Source organism: Neofelis nebulosa, chromosome 2 (assembly GCF_028018385.1).
Source record: "Neofelis nebulosa isolate mNeoNeb1 chromosome 2, mNeoNeb1.pri, whole genome shotgun sequence".
Classification (NCBI taxonomy): domain Eukaryota; kingdom Metazoa; phylum Chordata; class Mammalia; order Carnivora; family Felidae; genus Neofelis; species Neofelis nebulosa.
The window spans coordinates 188385621-188400441 of NC_080783.1; the positions used below are offsets into that span (position 1 = coordinate 188385621).

Sequence of the window (14821 nt, forward strand, 5' to 3'; positions counted from 1 at the left end):
CCAGGCAATTCCTCACGTATGTGCCCAGGACGCAGTTACATGGGTGTCCCGGAGAGCCGTTCACAGGTGTAAAAGTGGACAAAGGAACACAAGAACTCCCACTCAGGGCAAGAAAGGCGCTTCGACTCTATCTTGTGTATGTAGAGTGGACGAGTTTTTCCTTCCAGGTTCTTTGGCTGTTCTAATAATTGATGTGAGACAGATTAACGGGACAAAAAAGTTTAATAACATGGATAGCTCTTGTATACACAGGAGTGAAGGGGTTCAGAACAAGTCTTCCTGCAATATGCCTCCTTGGCATGAAGATTATTTTGAGCTAAAAATATTTAAGACCCAGCAGATTCGGACAGCTCCCTTTCAACTGCCTGAATTTATATTGGAGAGGGTGCCTGTACCAGGAAGAAAGCTGCTAGCAGAGATTCATTTTTTCTTTATTTTTAATGTTTATTTTTGAGAGAGAGAGAGAAGGTGAGCAGGGAGAGAGAGAGAGGAGACACAGAATCTGAAGCAGGCTCCAGGCTCCGAGCTGTCAGCACAGGGCCCGACACGGAGCTCGAACTCACGGATCGCGAGATCATGACCTGGGCTGCAGCCAAACGCTTAATCGACTGAGCCACCCAGGCGCCCTGGCAGAGATTCCTTTTTGCCTAAGAAACTTAACTGCGTAACAGGCCACCCTTGTTTTAAAACTTGAGTTATAATTAATGTACAGTGTTATGTTGGTTTCAGATGTACAACATAATGATTCAACAATTTTATACATTATTCAGTGCTCCTCACGATCTGTGTAGATTGTCACCAGACAACATTATTATAATATTGTTGACTATATTCCCCGTGCTGTACTTTTACTCCCTGTGACTTTTTGTTTATAGCTGGACGTTTGTACCTCTTAATCCCCTTTATCTATTTTATCCATCCCCTCTGGCAACAGCTACTTTGTTCTATGCATTTGAGTCTGTTTCTTGTTTGTTTGTTTTGTTTTTTAGACTCCACATATAAGTGAAATCTTATGGTGTTTGTTTTTGTGTGACTTAATTCACTTAGCATAATACCCTCTGGGTCCATTCATGTTGTTGCAAATGGCGAGATCTTTTTTTTTTTTTTTTTAAGTTTATTTATTTTGAGAGAAAAGGAGGGAGAGAGAGATTGGGAGAGAGTGCACGAGGAGGAGGGGGAGAGAGAATCCCAAACAGGCTCCACACTGTCAGCGTAGAGCCTGACATCGGGCTGGATCCCACAAACCATTGATCATGACCTAAAGATCTCATTTTTTTTTTTTATGGCTGGGTGACATACCGTTGTATAATTACACCACATCCTCCTTATCCATTCATCTGTTGATGGACACTTAGGTTGCTTCCATATCTTGGCTGTTGTAAACAATGCTGCAGAAAAAAATAGGGGTGTATATATTTTTTCAAATTAGCGTTTTCACTTTTTTTTGGGGGGGGGGGGTAAATACCCAGTAGGACAAATACTGAATCGTATGGTAGTATGGAGGAAGCTCCATGCTATTTTCTACAATGGCCGCACCAATTTACATTCCTACCAACTATGTTCCAAGGGTTCCTTTTTCTCCACATGCTCACCAACGCTCGTTCTTTCTTGTCTTTTTGATTTTAGCCTTTCTGACACAATGATATCTCATTGTGGTTTTGATTTGCATTTCCCTAATGACTTGTGATATTGAACATCTTTTCATATGTCTGTTGGCCATCTGTGTATCTTCTTTGGAAGAATATCTATTCAGGTCTTCTCATTTTTTAAATAAGATTCTTTGTGAGGTGTTTTTGGTGTTGTAGAATTTCTTTTTATATTTTAGGTATCAACCACTTATTGGGTCCATTATTTGCAAATCTCTTCTCCTATTCAGTAGGTTGCCTTTTCATTTTGTCGATGGTTTCCTTCACTGTGCACATAATGGGGAAATCTTTGTTTTTCATTCATCTCTTCTGCCTTCCTGCAAATGCCCACCTCCTCTTTGTATCCCAACCTTGCCTTAGCTCAGGATGTTATATAAACTTCAGCTACCTGGCTGTTCTTTGGGTCTCATATTTTACAGGGCTCCCCTACATATGTAAGTAAATTTGTTTTTCTCCTATTAATCTGGTTTATGTCAATTTAATTATTCGACGAGCTAAAGGACCTAAAAGGGGAAAAAAATTTCCACCTCTGCAGGAGAGACCCAGGAAAAATGAGTAACTCCTAGAAATGGCCAAAGCCAAATACCATCTTCAGGGTCGCCTGGGTGGCTCAGTAGGGTTAAGTGTCCGACTTCGGCTCAGGTCATGATCACGCGGTCCGTGAGTTCGAGCCCCGCATCAGGCTCTGTGCTGACAGCTCCCCCGCTCATGCTGTGTCTCTCTCTGTCTCTCAAAAATGAATGAACGTTTAAAAAATAAAAACCCTTCAGCTAAAGACAGAAGAGGATACTGGGGGTGGCAAGTCAGTTATGGGAGACTACGAGAAAAGCACCGTAAACATGGGTAAGGTGGTTGTACAGATGTAAGTTTTTGCCCTCTGTTGATAAGAGATTCTAGAGATTGAGACATTCCCTTATTCTTGGTACAATAAGAGGGAGACACTCTTATAAGTGGAGATTTTCCTTATCAGTGTTAATCTTCTACTAAAAGGAACTTTTACTCAGTGTTTAGAACTTCACCTGTGTCTTCTGTTTCTTAAAAACGACCAGCTTTGGGGCGCCTGGGTGGCTCAGTCGGTTAAGCGTTCGACTTCGACTCAGGTCACGACCTCGTAGTCCGTGAGTTCGAGCCCCACGTCGGGCTCTGGGCTGATGGCTCGGAGCCTGGAGCCTGCTTCCGATTCTGTGTCTCCCTCTCTCTCTGCTCCTCTCCCGTTCATGCTCTGTCTCTCTCTGTCTCAAAAATAAATAAACGTTAAAAAAAAAACAAAAACCAAAAAAAAAAAAACCACAAAAAACCGACCAGCTTCAGTAGTCGATATGCCAACGAGATAGATTTCAGGGTGGTATATTTTGCTTCCCTTCATATAGTTTTCTCATTTTACAGATGGGAAAAGTGAGGCCCGCATGGTTTGAGGGCACTCTGAGGTTGTGGCAAGGCTGGGACTTGAACTTCTGAGAGAGAACTTCAGGAGAGACTTTGCTGCTGTAGCATGAAAGGATCAGGGAAGATCCCCCTACCGCATAGGCCCGTAGACCCCACATTCCTAGGTGCGAGGCTGGGAAGGAGGAACTTTCTCTGGATGAGTCTCAGGGTGGGAGTGAGGTTGTTGATGTCTCTGACGAGTCTTCAGTTCATCTTGGTGCCAAGGTCTTTGAATCTGGCATGAGAAAGTTGCCAGGGAATGCCGGAGGAGCACTTTGGCAGGTTGTAGGCACGGTTCACTTCCGTGGAACATCTCCCTTGGTTCTGGAAAAACCTGGTGGGCCTGATAGCATGTTGCAAATGTGTGGAGAATGTTCTGGCAGCATCTGTTCTTCTGGAAAGTGACACAGATACTAGCACAAGTGTCTGCTCTGAATGGAGAGGTTTGAGCCTGTGACATGTGTCAAGGCTCCCGGCCCATCTGCACCCCCCCCTGCCCCCCCGTGGGCTTTTCAGCTGGGAAACACACTCAGCAGTAAAGATCTGTAGATTAATGCAGCACAAGTGGTGTGGACTTCATTTACAAAGACTGGTGTTATACAACAATGTCCTAGAAGTGGAAAAGCGTATTTTTACATGTCTTGAAATCACGTTGCGGAGAATTTAGTGCACGTGTTGCCCCAGGGAGCATTGCTGCAAGTAATTTAAACAGCACCGATTTATAGACAGCGGGTCATACATGAAATATCCCTGCACAGACACGTTCTGAGCGCGTTGTTGTACGTGGATCTGCTGTTGCAATAGGCATACTTAAAACGATAATGCATATCTTCAAGCCTCAGTTGCTGGGAAGTCCTAGACTAGAAACAATGTTAACGCACATATGCAGCTCTACACATTGAAAGGTTGAGCCTTGAACCCAAACAAACTAAACTGATAACGAAAGAGCTAAAGATACTTTTTTTTAAAGCACAGGAATAGCAGCATGACCAGCCCCACGCAAGGCTGATAATTCTCTGTTGACAAAGCTGCCTTCCTTTGAAAGGTGGGGATTCCAGCTGTTGGCACGGGGGCACATCCAGGAGTGTTGTCATGTTGCCAGGGGGTTCAGGGCAGCCGGGCTTCCTAGTGGAAAGCTGAAGTGGAGATTTTAGTGCTGTTTACATTGAGACTTTTAAACTCTATGTGCCAATTTTAGTTTCCAAACGCCAAGTGTTGGGGCCCTACAATTGCAGCGTTACTGGTAAGAGACCGTAGTTGGGCCAGAAAGGAAAGGGAAATGAAATGAACTATCATTTGCCCCTAACAACTGAAAAATGGACTTGTGTCTTCGGAGCTCTCAAGACCCAGTGGGGCAGCCTCATGCTCCACGGTAGGCTGTGGAGCTAAACAGGTCTGCAAGTGGGGCACCTGGGTGGCTCAGTCGGTTGAGCGTCTGGCCTCAGCTCAGGTCATGATCTCGCGGTTCGTGGGTTCAAGCCCCTCATCGGGCTCTGTGCTGACAGCTCAGAGCCTGGAGCCTACTTCAGATTCTGTGTCTCCCTCTCACTCTGTCCCTCTCCCACTTGTGCTCTGTCTTTCTCTGCCTCTCAAAAATAAAGAAATGTGATAAAAAAAATTAAAAAAAATAGGTCTGCATGTGCTCAGTAGGGTCAGTTATTTCCAGCGATTGTGAAAATCACTGTGTATTTTTCATAGCGGATCTAGATTTGGGGCTCCCTTGGTCCTTTTGGGCTGCCATAACAAAATACCTCAGATTGGGTGACTTATAAACAACATTTCTTACTGTTTGGGAGCCTAGAAGTTGGAGATCAGGTGCCAGCACTATCAAGGTGAGGGCTGTCTTCCAGGTCACAGTCCCTCACAGGGCAGGAGGGGACAGGGAGGTCTTGCAGAACTTTTTTTTTTTTTTAACATTTAGAGAGAGAGACAGAGACAGTGTGAGCGGGAGTAGGGGCAGAGAGAGAAGGAGACACAGAATCCAAAGCAGGTTCCAAGCTCTGAGCTGTCAGCACAGAGCCTGATGTGGGGCTCGAACTCACGAACCGAGAGATCATGACCTGAACTGACGGGATGCTTAACCGACTGAGCCGCCCAGGCGTCCCTCCCAGACCTTTTTAATAAAGGTATTAATCCCATTCATGAGGGCTCTGCCACCATGGCCCAATCACCTCCAAAGCCCCACCTCCTAACACCCATTGGGCATGAGGATTGCAACATGAATTTTTTTGGGGGGTGGGGGGAGGGAATGCAAACATTCAGACCATAGACAGCACAGTCCTTCTCCAGGAGCAGGTTAATGAAACCAAGATGGGGACAGGGCAATAGCTTCACAGGAACCCATGCCTGCATCCACTTGCCTTCCAAGCCCCCTCCCGTGTGCCAGACCCTGTGCCACATGCTGAGGAGGCAGCCAACCACAAGGACAAACCTCATGCTTTGAAATGTGTAGCCTCAAAGGCAGCAGAGATCCTTTCATGGCAGAAACCCGAAGACTTGAAGCTTCGGGCCGTTTGTCTGAAGAACGGGAACCAACCCACTCTTTGGGGTAAGGCCCATGTTGTACTGGGGTTCCTATTAGAGGCTCAGTGTTTGATTCAGGGACACATGTAGTGATGTCTGATCCATAGTGAGGTTCCTTTGGAATGATGTTTCTTTTGTGGGGAGGCTAGGTGCCAGAGTAACCGCTGCAGAACCGCAGGATCCGATTTGGCCCTGAGAATGCCCACCCCTGATTGTGCTACAGGCGCCAATAATTGCTCAGTCTGAGAAAAACGATAAGAGAAGCTGTCTTTTCCATTTTGACCAGAGGGACATAATTAACCTCCCCCTCCCCCCACCGACCACCTCTCTCCACACACACACACACACACACGATGCCCAGCTACCGCCTGGCTACAGCATGTGTGTACTTCTTCAGTGACAGCTATACTCTTTCATGGCCTCCTGCACCTCTGATACACGAGCTTCAACTTCAATGTGTGTTTGTCATGTTGTATTATAACAGGGAAAGGCGTGGGGAGGGGCTGGGTCTTCCTTGGAGGGAATTTCCAGTTTCCATCACCCCACAAAGGGTGGTCCTCTCACAGGAACCCAGCACCAAATCAGCAGCCTGAATCGGAAATGGATTCACCCCTGGTGGAGACCGGGGGACGCACTGAATGGTGTGAATGTTCATGGAGGTTCTCTCTGGGATCCACGTGGGGTTGAGAAAGAAGTGAAACCAGAAGGGAAGAGGTGAATGCCTGGACTCTGAGGTGTTTCTCTCAGAGAAGAATTTGTTCTCCACGAGTGAGTTACAGGAGCAGCAAGAAATATCTGCTTCAAGGTTGAAGATAGGCGAGGTGGAGGAGTAGACTATGCAGCTTTTCAAATCACGGGACCAATGTGTCGTCCTACTGCGCATGCCTGATAGGCAGCCCGCGCTGCTTGCCGTGTGGATTCTTTAACACCCGATGTGGTCTCCCCGTGCCCACAGGTAGAGCGCTCTGATGTCTCTCAGGAACATCAGATTGATAGAAATATTCCCGAATGCTTACTCTTGCTTTCTGCCCTTGTCTCTTGTGACACACTAGTCTAGTGGGGTAACAGACGAAGAGGGTTAGGGGGATAGGTGGCTGGGGTCAGAGCCGAGGTCTGAATTTGTTTTGATTATAGCATTTCTGGGGTATGACAGAGTCTATAGTGTGACTGTGTGAGTGGCAAGGAAGTGAGGGCCACAAGATAGAAGGAAGTCCAACAGGGGTATGGAAGGGTCACCTGTAAAGATATGCTCCTTTTTTTCCCTCACTGTTCGGAACATACTGTATCTTTACATAAAACAGACATATAAAGACTCTGCACTGGGCGTTTCCAACACAGGCCTTCCTGATTTGTGTACCACCTCTGTCTTGACTGTAAGACATCAAGAGTCTTAAACTATTTCAAGATGGAATTCTGTCCTTCCTACACAGCGGTTCAAAGTTCTCTTGGGGTGTGATGGGAAGGACAGACCTCCTCCAAAATGATGGGGGTTGAGTTGGCCATGTTGGTCTCCTTGGCCAAGTATGACCAATGAGCGTCCTACTTGACCCCATGGTGCTCAGAGGACTCCAGACCATGGGAGACCTGCTGTATTTGCTTATTTGGGGCTGGGGACTGCTTTTCTCCAAGTTGGTCCATCTCCCGTCTTCCATTCTCTTCTGTGAATGGAGGTCGGGGGGGCGGGGCAGGGAAGGGGAGGAAGTGGGGAAAAATCGGGAGCAGTAGACCACGTTGGGTAGTGGGCAGGAGGCTGGGTGGGAGCTTAGTCTTAGGGACGAGGGCTGGCTGGCTGGTCAAGGCCCCACTTAGATTGTACTTCAGATGGTGGTGGTCTTGGGGAAAATATCCTTTTCCTTCATCTTAGGTTTAAATCAAGAGACTACCTGACCCTTCACCTTGACCCTGTGAAGAAGTCGGGGATGGGGCTGGTGGCACCTGGCTGGGCTTCCTCAGCCTCAGAACTATGGGAGATGCTGGCACTGCCTATCACTGCGGCCCAAAGGCTCTCATGACTCTTGTTCTCCTGAGCTGGAGGAGGCAGTGCTTTGTTTGTTTGAATAAATTGTACTTCTTAAAACCATGTTCGATTTACAGAAAAATGGAGAGGATAGTACAGAGTTCCCATGTATGCCACACTTAGTTTCTCCCCTACCATTAACATCTTACATTAGTATGATATATTTACCGTAAGTAATGAGCCAATATCGATACATTGTTATTAATTGAAGTCCATAGTTTATTTAGATTTAGTTTAGGCCTTTTTTCTGTTCCAGCATTCCATCCACGATACCACATTACACTTAGTTACCCTGCCTCCTTAGGCTCTTCTTGGTGTGACTGTTTTTCTGGCTTCCTGTTTTTGATGACCTTGATAATTTTGATCAGTATGGGTCAAGCATTTTGCAGGATGTCCCTCCATGGGAATCTGTCTGATGTTTTTCTCCCAAGTTGGCTGGGGTTACAGATTTATCACTGTTGATATTGACTCCGAGCACCTAGCTGAGGTGCTATTTGTCAGGTGGTCCCATTGAATCGTCACTTCTTTTCCCGCCTTTCTGCACTGTCCTCTCCGAAGTCACTATATACAGCCCACACTTAAGGAGGGGGGACTTCTGCTCCTTCTTCTTGAGACTTTACATAAAGTATTCAGAATTCTTCTGAAAGGGAGATATGTCTCTCTTCCCCTCCACTTCTTTGTCTAGGCATTTATTTATTTATTTATTTATTTATTTAATAGTCTGTCCTTTATTTCCTCCAAGTTGTCCCATGACTCACTGAAAAAGCAACGGACATTCTGCTCAGAATCCTTTCCTGAGCTATCCACCCATTCCTCCCCCCCCCCAAAAAAAAAAAACGCTGTCTTGGCCATCTCTACCACTGTCCCAGTGTGGTCTCAGCCCCTCCACTTGACGGGATCTCCCGCACGCTTCATACGCCATCAGATGGACAATACTCCTTTTCCTGTGACCGGAGTTTCTCTCCATTTGTCTGTTTCTTCTGAATGAAGAAAAGCAATAAAGGTGGTTTGATGTCTGATCTTATTTATTTGTTCCTCTTACAACGATCTTATTTTTGACTGGACTCAGACTTTGAGGTAGAAGCTGTCAGAGAAGTCAGCCTCCATCTCTTGGCAATCTGTCCCTGGCGCTTTTCTTTGGCCTCCTTCATTCTGGCCAAAAGCTTAGCATCTTCTGAGCCTCTTCCTTGTTTTTCTTCGTGTGCTGCTTCTTCAAAGCAATGCACCGACGAAGTTTGTGTTGGAGGACACGTGGTGTAACAAGACACTGAATCTTGGGTGCTTTGGTTCGAGGTTTCTTACCTTCTTTGTTTAGGGGCTTTCTCACAACATACTGGTGGACATCATCTTCCTTCGAGAGATTGAAAAGCTTGCAGATTCTGCTAGGTCTCTTGGGCCCCAGGCGATGAGGCACGGTGGTATCAGTGAGTCCAGGAATATCCTTCTCCCCTTTTTTCACGATGACCAAGTTGAGAACACTGAGATTGGCATCCACGATGCAACCCCGAGCAGATTTGCGCTTTCTTTCTCCAGTCCTCCATGGTCGGTAGCAGGAATGCCCCTTACTCAGCAGTAGGTGGACACGGCCATGGGTCAAGACACCCTGCTTCATGGGGAAGCCTTGTTTGTTATTGCCACCACTGATTCGGACCACGTAACCCTTCCATTCTTCCCCTACAGCATCAGCAGCAACTTCTGTGGCCTTTCGTACCACAAAAGTTACGAAGTTTGCATTCATGGTCCACTTCAATGAGTTTCTGGCAGCCAGTGGCTGGGAAAGAGATGTTCAGCTTCATTGTGGTCTATGTTTATTTATTTATTTATTTATTTTATTTATTTTTTTTTTAATTTATTTTTGGGACAGAGAGAGACAGAGCTGAACGGGGGAGGGGCAGAGAGAGAGGGAGACACAGAATCGGAAACAGGCTCCAGGCTCCGAGCCATCAGCCCAGAGCCTGACGCGGGGCTTGAACTCATGGACCGCGAGATCGTGACCTGGCTGAAGTCGGACGCTTAACCGACTGCGCCACCCAGGCGCCCCTATGTTTATTTATTTTTGAGAGAGAGCGAGCACAAGCAGGGGAGGGGCAGAGAGAGAGGGAGACAGAAAATCTGAAGCAGGCTCCAGGCTCTGAGCTGTCAGCACAGAGCCCGACGTGGGGCTCGAACTCACAAAACCTGAGATCATGACCTGAGCCCGAGTCAGACGCTTAACCGACTGAGCCACCCGGGTGCTCCTCGTATCAGCCATTTCTGAGGAGCTGTGCTTTCTTTTACTTGAGAATGACTTTAGAAACCAAAAGCTGGGCACCAGGCATGCTCATTGCTCCTGGGATATTGCTGCTAGACCCTCTCAGCCAACAGAGCAAGGAAATCTGTGTGTTTATACCAACTTGTGCATATACACATATCTATAAGTATTTCTATATTTAACGATTTGTATTTATATTAAGTTAAACGTGAGTTCATAGGATGTCTCCAACTCGAATCCATTACTACATGGGTCGGGCAGTGCTTTTTGTCTCAGAACCACCCTCTCCCCTGCCAAACCCAACATTCATCCCTATTGCTTGATTTGTTAAAAGCATATTTTTCAGAAACGAATCACATCTGATAGTGAGAGATTGTCCATAACGAGAACCAAATGCACTTTATGAGAAAGATAAAAGGTTAACCCACGATTATCGGTGAATTCACCTCAAGTGTCAGATTTGTAAAAAGCCTACTTGAAAGACTTCTCCTGGTAAGAACAGTCAGGAAAACTCTGAAACAGAAGACCAATGAAGGGTGTTCCAGCCCAATCAGAACATGTGGCAGGTTGTATTTTCCCACACTGGCAGCGTTATCTCCTACCCCACGTGTTTTTCTTACAATGTGACCTTGACATTTGCCCTCCTGGGAGGTGGGGTCATGTTTCCTCTTCTTGGCTTTGGAGGGGATGGAGTCATTGGCAGTAAGACAAACGCAGAGGATGGGATGCTGCCTGGGTCAGAAAGACTAGACAGCTTCTAGTTCCTGGGAGCACTTGCGCTGTCACTCTGAGCTGCCATGTAAACCTTCCTGCTTCTCTGAAGCCACCATGCTGTGAGGAAGCCCAAACCAGCTCCTGTAGAGGGTCTGCGTACAGAAACCTTGAAGTCACCTGATGAGAAAGAGATGGCTGGCCAGTCCCTAGCTGCTCCAGCTTCTCTCCTCCAACACTTTCCTACTTGTAGTTACTGTCTGGTAACCTAACTGTCTGATAAACCATCCAGCTGTGACTTTCCTCAATTCCTGACTTACAGAGACTGGGAGATATAATACAACAATTTTATTTGGAATGACCAAGTTTTGGGGTGGTTTACTTCACAGCAATATTTGCCGGGATGGAAAACATATTACATACAAAAGTAAATTAAAATTAGTAATTAAAATAACGTGGAACTGGGACACAAACAGACCAATGGAAGAGAAAATCCAGAAATCGACCCAAATACATACAGGAACTTAGCATAGATTAAAAAGTGGTATTTCAAATCAGTGGGAAAAGTTGGCCTTTCTAATAATGGGTGTTGCAACAAATGGTAGCTGTATGTAAAAAAATGAAGTTGGATCTATACATCATATATCAAGACAAACTCCAAATAGTCTAAGATTTAAATGTTAAAAATCAAGCCCACAAAAGAATTAGAAGAAAATGTGGGTGGATTCCCTTCTGACTTTGGATTGGGCAACCTTTCTAACTAAGCCTCAAAATCCACAGACCTTAAAAGAAAAGATTAATCAAATTTACTGTATATAAGAAAAACCTGAAAGGCAAAATAAAAAAAAAGGGGGACAAATGTCAAAAATATTTGTAATTCACATTGCACATTAGAAATCAAAAATACATAAAATCCAATAGCTAAATGGGCAAGGACTATAAAAAAAGATAATATGTTAACTCACAATTTCATGATTATGAAAAGTTTATAGAAAATTAAATACAAATGGCCCTTTAAAATATAAAAATGTGCTCAGCCTTACTTGTAAAAAGAATAATTCAAAGTAAAACTCTTGTGGGGCGCCTGGGTGGCGCAGTCGGTTAAGCGTCCGACTTCAGCCAGGTCACGATCTCGCGGTCCGTGAGTTCGAGCCCCGCGTCAGGCTCTGGGCTGATGGCTCGGAGCCTGGAGCCTGTTTCCGATTCTGTGTCTCCCTCTCTCTGCACCTCCCCCGTTCATGCTCTGTCTCTCTCTGTCCCAAAAATAAATAAAAAACGTCAAAGTAAAACTCTTCTAAGTACCGTTTTCATCCATCAGTTTGGCAAAAACAGTCTTGACAAGGCTGTGGGGAAGTAGGTATGTTCACATACAATACATGTTGGAATAGCTCCCACGGAGGGCAATTTGGAAATATCTGTCAAAATCCCAAACACGTTGACTCTCTGACTCCCATTTTTGGGATCTAATCCTTACAGCGCTATATGTAACGGCAGAAGATCGGCAAACACCCAAGTGTCAGTCAGCATGGGACTGGGCCGATAGATTTTGAGGAAGCCATATGATGGAATATTCTGTGGCTATAAAAATGGTTGAAGAAACTTTAAGTCTATATGAGGCTCTCCACGACACACTAGTGAAAAAAATAAGACGCCGAACAGTGTGTGCAATATGTTGGCTTTCACGTACGAGAGGAGAAAATAAGTGTGCATATTCATGGTGCTTGTATTTGCATAAAGAAACTGGACGGACATCCCAGAAATTCATAAAAGTAAGTACTTGGGGTGAGCAGAATGAGGTAGTTGGGAGCAGGGGGCTGGGAGCAAGAATCATCACTATCCACCTTTTCCATTTTTCTGATCTCCGACCCACATTGCCTATTTGAGAACAAAGTAAAATTCACGTGATGTAAAGGAATCCAGCTCTTCATATTTATTTCCTCAATTTGAAAAAAAGGCGAAAAGCATTCTACTATACATGAGACAACTCAGGAGCATGAATGTCTGGTTGTGGTATTAAGTACCACATTAGAGGGAGTGCTCAGCTGTAAACCAACCAAAGCATTCTTTTCTTGACTTTTATTTTAGGAAAGTTAAGGGCCCATTTCCTGCGGTCATCCCAAGGAGTTGGGCCCACCATTGTCCAAGTGACCCTCATGTTCAAGAGGGACAGAAAAGCCCAACCCTCCAAGGTCCACCACCTCCCTTAACAGGTCATTCAGACAACACACTGATTTATGCCCCTTCCATGGTCTTCCATGGTGTTCCATGTGGCTTCTTAACCTGCACTAAGGGTTTTAGATTGCATGTGAGTATTCGCAGAAACATCTGACAGGCTCCTTTGAAAACGCCCATGAATTCGACTTCATTTTCTATGTAGACATGTTCCACAGTCTTCTTGCAGAAAAGGTGGTGGGATGGAGACCCATCTGGGTGAGATTGTTATGCAAATTACACACAAAACACTATTCGTGAAATTTAGGGCTGGGTGGGTCGACAGAGGGTAAAGAAGACGAATCCTTCCAAGTTGCCCCTCAAAACTGACATCAAGGCCACTGGAGTAAGTGTCCGATCGGCCTTCTCGTAAGTCACAGAGACTCCTCCCAAGGAAATCTGCCAGACAAGGGTACATCACCTGGTGTCCATGCAATTACTTCTGAAAATACACAGCGTGAGGGTTCCATCTTTGCTTCTTGGATGTAAGTCAGGCTGTTATCTACAAACTGTGTGAAGTCAGTATGTGAAGTTGAATGCCGCTTTGTTTTCTGCACTGATGTTAAAGGAAATGGGTAGTTTCCACCCTGCCCTCCCCTTCGCATTCCTACATTCTCCTGAAGCATGCCCTTGTGTATTGGCTCCTAGAATATTTTGAAAAGTATTTAAGATATTTCTTTGTTATGTGCTACCCCAAATGCTGCTGTTTTTATATATTCCATAAGTGCTTTATCTCTCTCTCCTCTTTGTCACAATTGCTTTTTGAAGAACCAAGTAAAATGTTGCCTAAGCAACTTACGAAGTTTTCTTTTGGTTGAAAGAAGCAACATGTTCACCCAATTCCTAAGTCCCTCTTTGCCTGAAATCGACTTAACCAATAAATCAGTCTCCATGTTGATAAGCAAAGAAAAAAAAAAGTAATTCTTTTCAGATTTTTTTTTTAGGTCATTCGGTGGAAACAATAGTAACTTCACTTAACTTCAGCAGCAACTGAAGCAGTGTTGTCAATTCAAAAACAGGTTTTGCTGTTCTTCCAGGAAATAACTGTATTTGGGAGGAAGTTTGTCAGCAAATGCTTCTGGAATGTCAGGCTGAGGCTGTGTTCCTGGAGTTAGCGAGTGTGTGTGTGTTTTCACTCTGGGCTGAAAAGATGTGCCAGGTGTTTGTGACAAGCTGTGATGAGGACTGTCCATTGTATTCTTTCTCCTTGTTGGAGAAAGAAAGCTTCTGAGAACAAGCCCTTATTTAAAGGAAGCCCCAGTTAATCCAACAAGGCTTTGAATGAAGTCCCTTTCATGCAAACTGCTTCACGAAGGCCATTGGCCCCCACCCCTACCCCGAGAAACCCTATGAGGCCAGAAGCCGGAATCAACACCCCACAGAGGGTTCAGACAGTTCAAAGCTCAGGACTTACTTAAAATGTAACAGACGTTCACTGACCTTGGTCAGAATGAAAACGGCCCAGTAACACAAGCAGCAGCCTTCTGTGGAACACCGACAGACCTCCATCACCATGACTAACAGTTATTAAACATTTACAGGTGCTGGTGAAGGTGCTGACGCCTTCTCAGGGGCTCTCTGCCTTTGCGGTAGGTTTCCTGATTGTTATCCCCATTTTTCCCGCGAGGAAATGGATGCTCCTTCACATTAGCCAGAGAGCTTAACTCTGTACCAGGCCTGCTGGACTGTCCTACTAGAGAGCAGGCAGGTTGAAGTCCCCGGCAGCATTCGCCGGGGGGCTGCTCCCGAGGGCCCGTGTCGCCCCCAAACTCCTAAAAACGATGTAAGAAAAGCCAACCCTTGTGTACCCTGAAAGGATTCGGGGTTTTACTCTGGAAAAATGAATTCAGGGCTGCGCTGGGTTATGATCAAGAGGGGGCCCGACAGAGATGGGCGGGCACGACTTCTCAGGGTGTCTGGCCTTGAGGGTACACAGGACCTGGTTTCACCCTCCTCGCCCTGAAACCCTAGCACCAAGAGCACACAACACAAAAGACTGTTGTCCTTCTGCCTCAAACAATAGCACGCCTCCTTAGA

General features: G+C 45.5%; 1 pseudogene; it reads right to left on the reverse strand.

Moving 5' to 3' along the window:
• Nucleotides 1–8600: 8600 nt before the first annotated feature.
• On the reverse strand, nucleotides 8601–9407 carry LOC131493527 (small ribosomal subunit protein eS6-like; annotated as a pseudogene).
• Between the last annotated feature and the right edge of the window lie 5414 nt (nucleotides 9408–14821).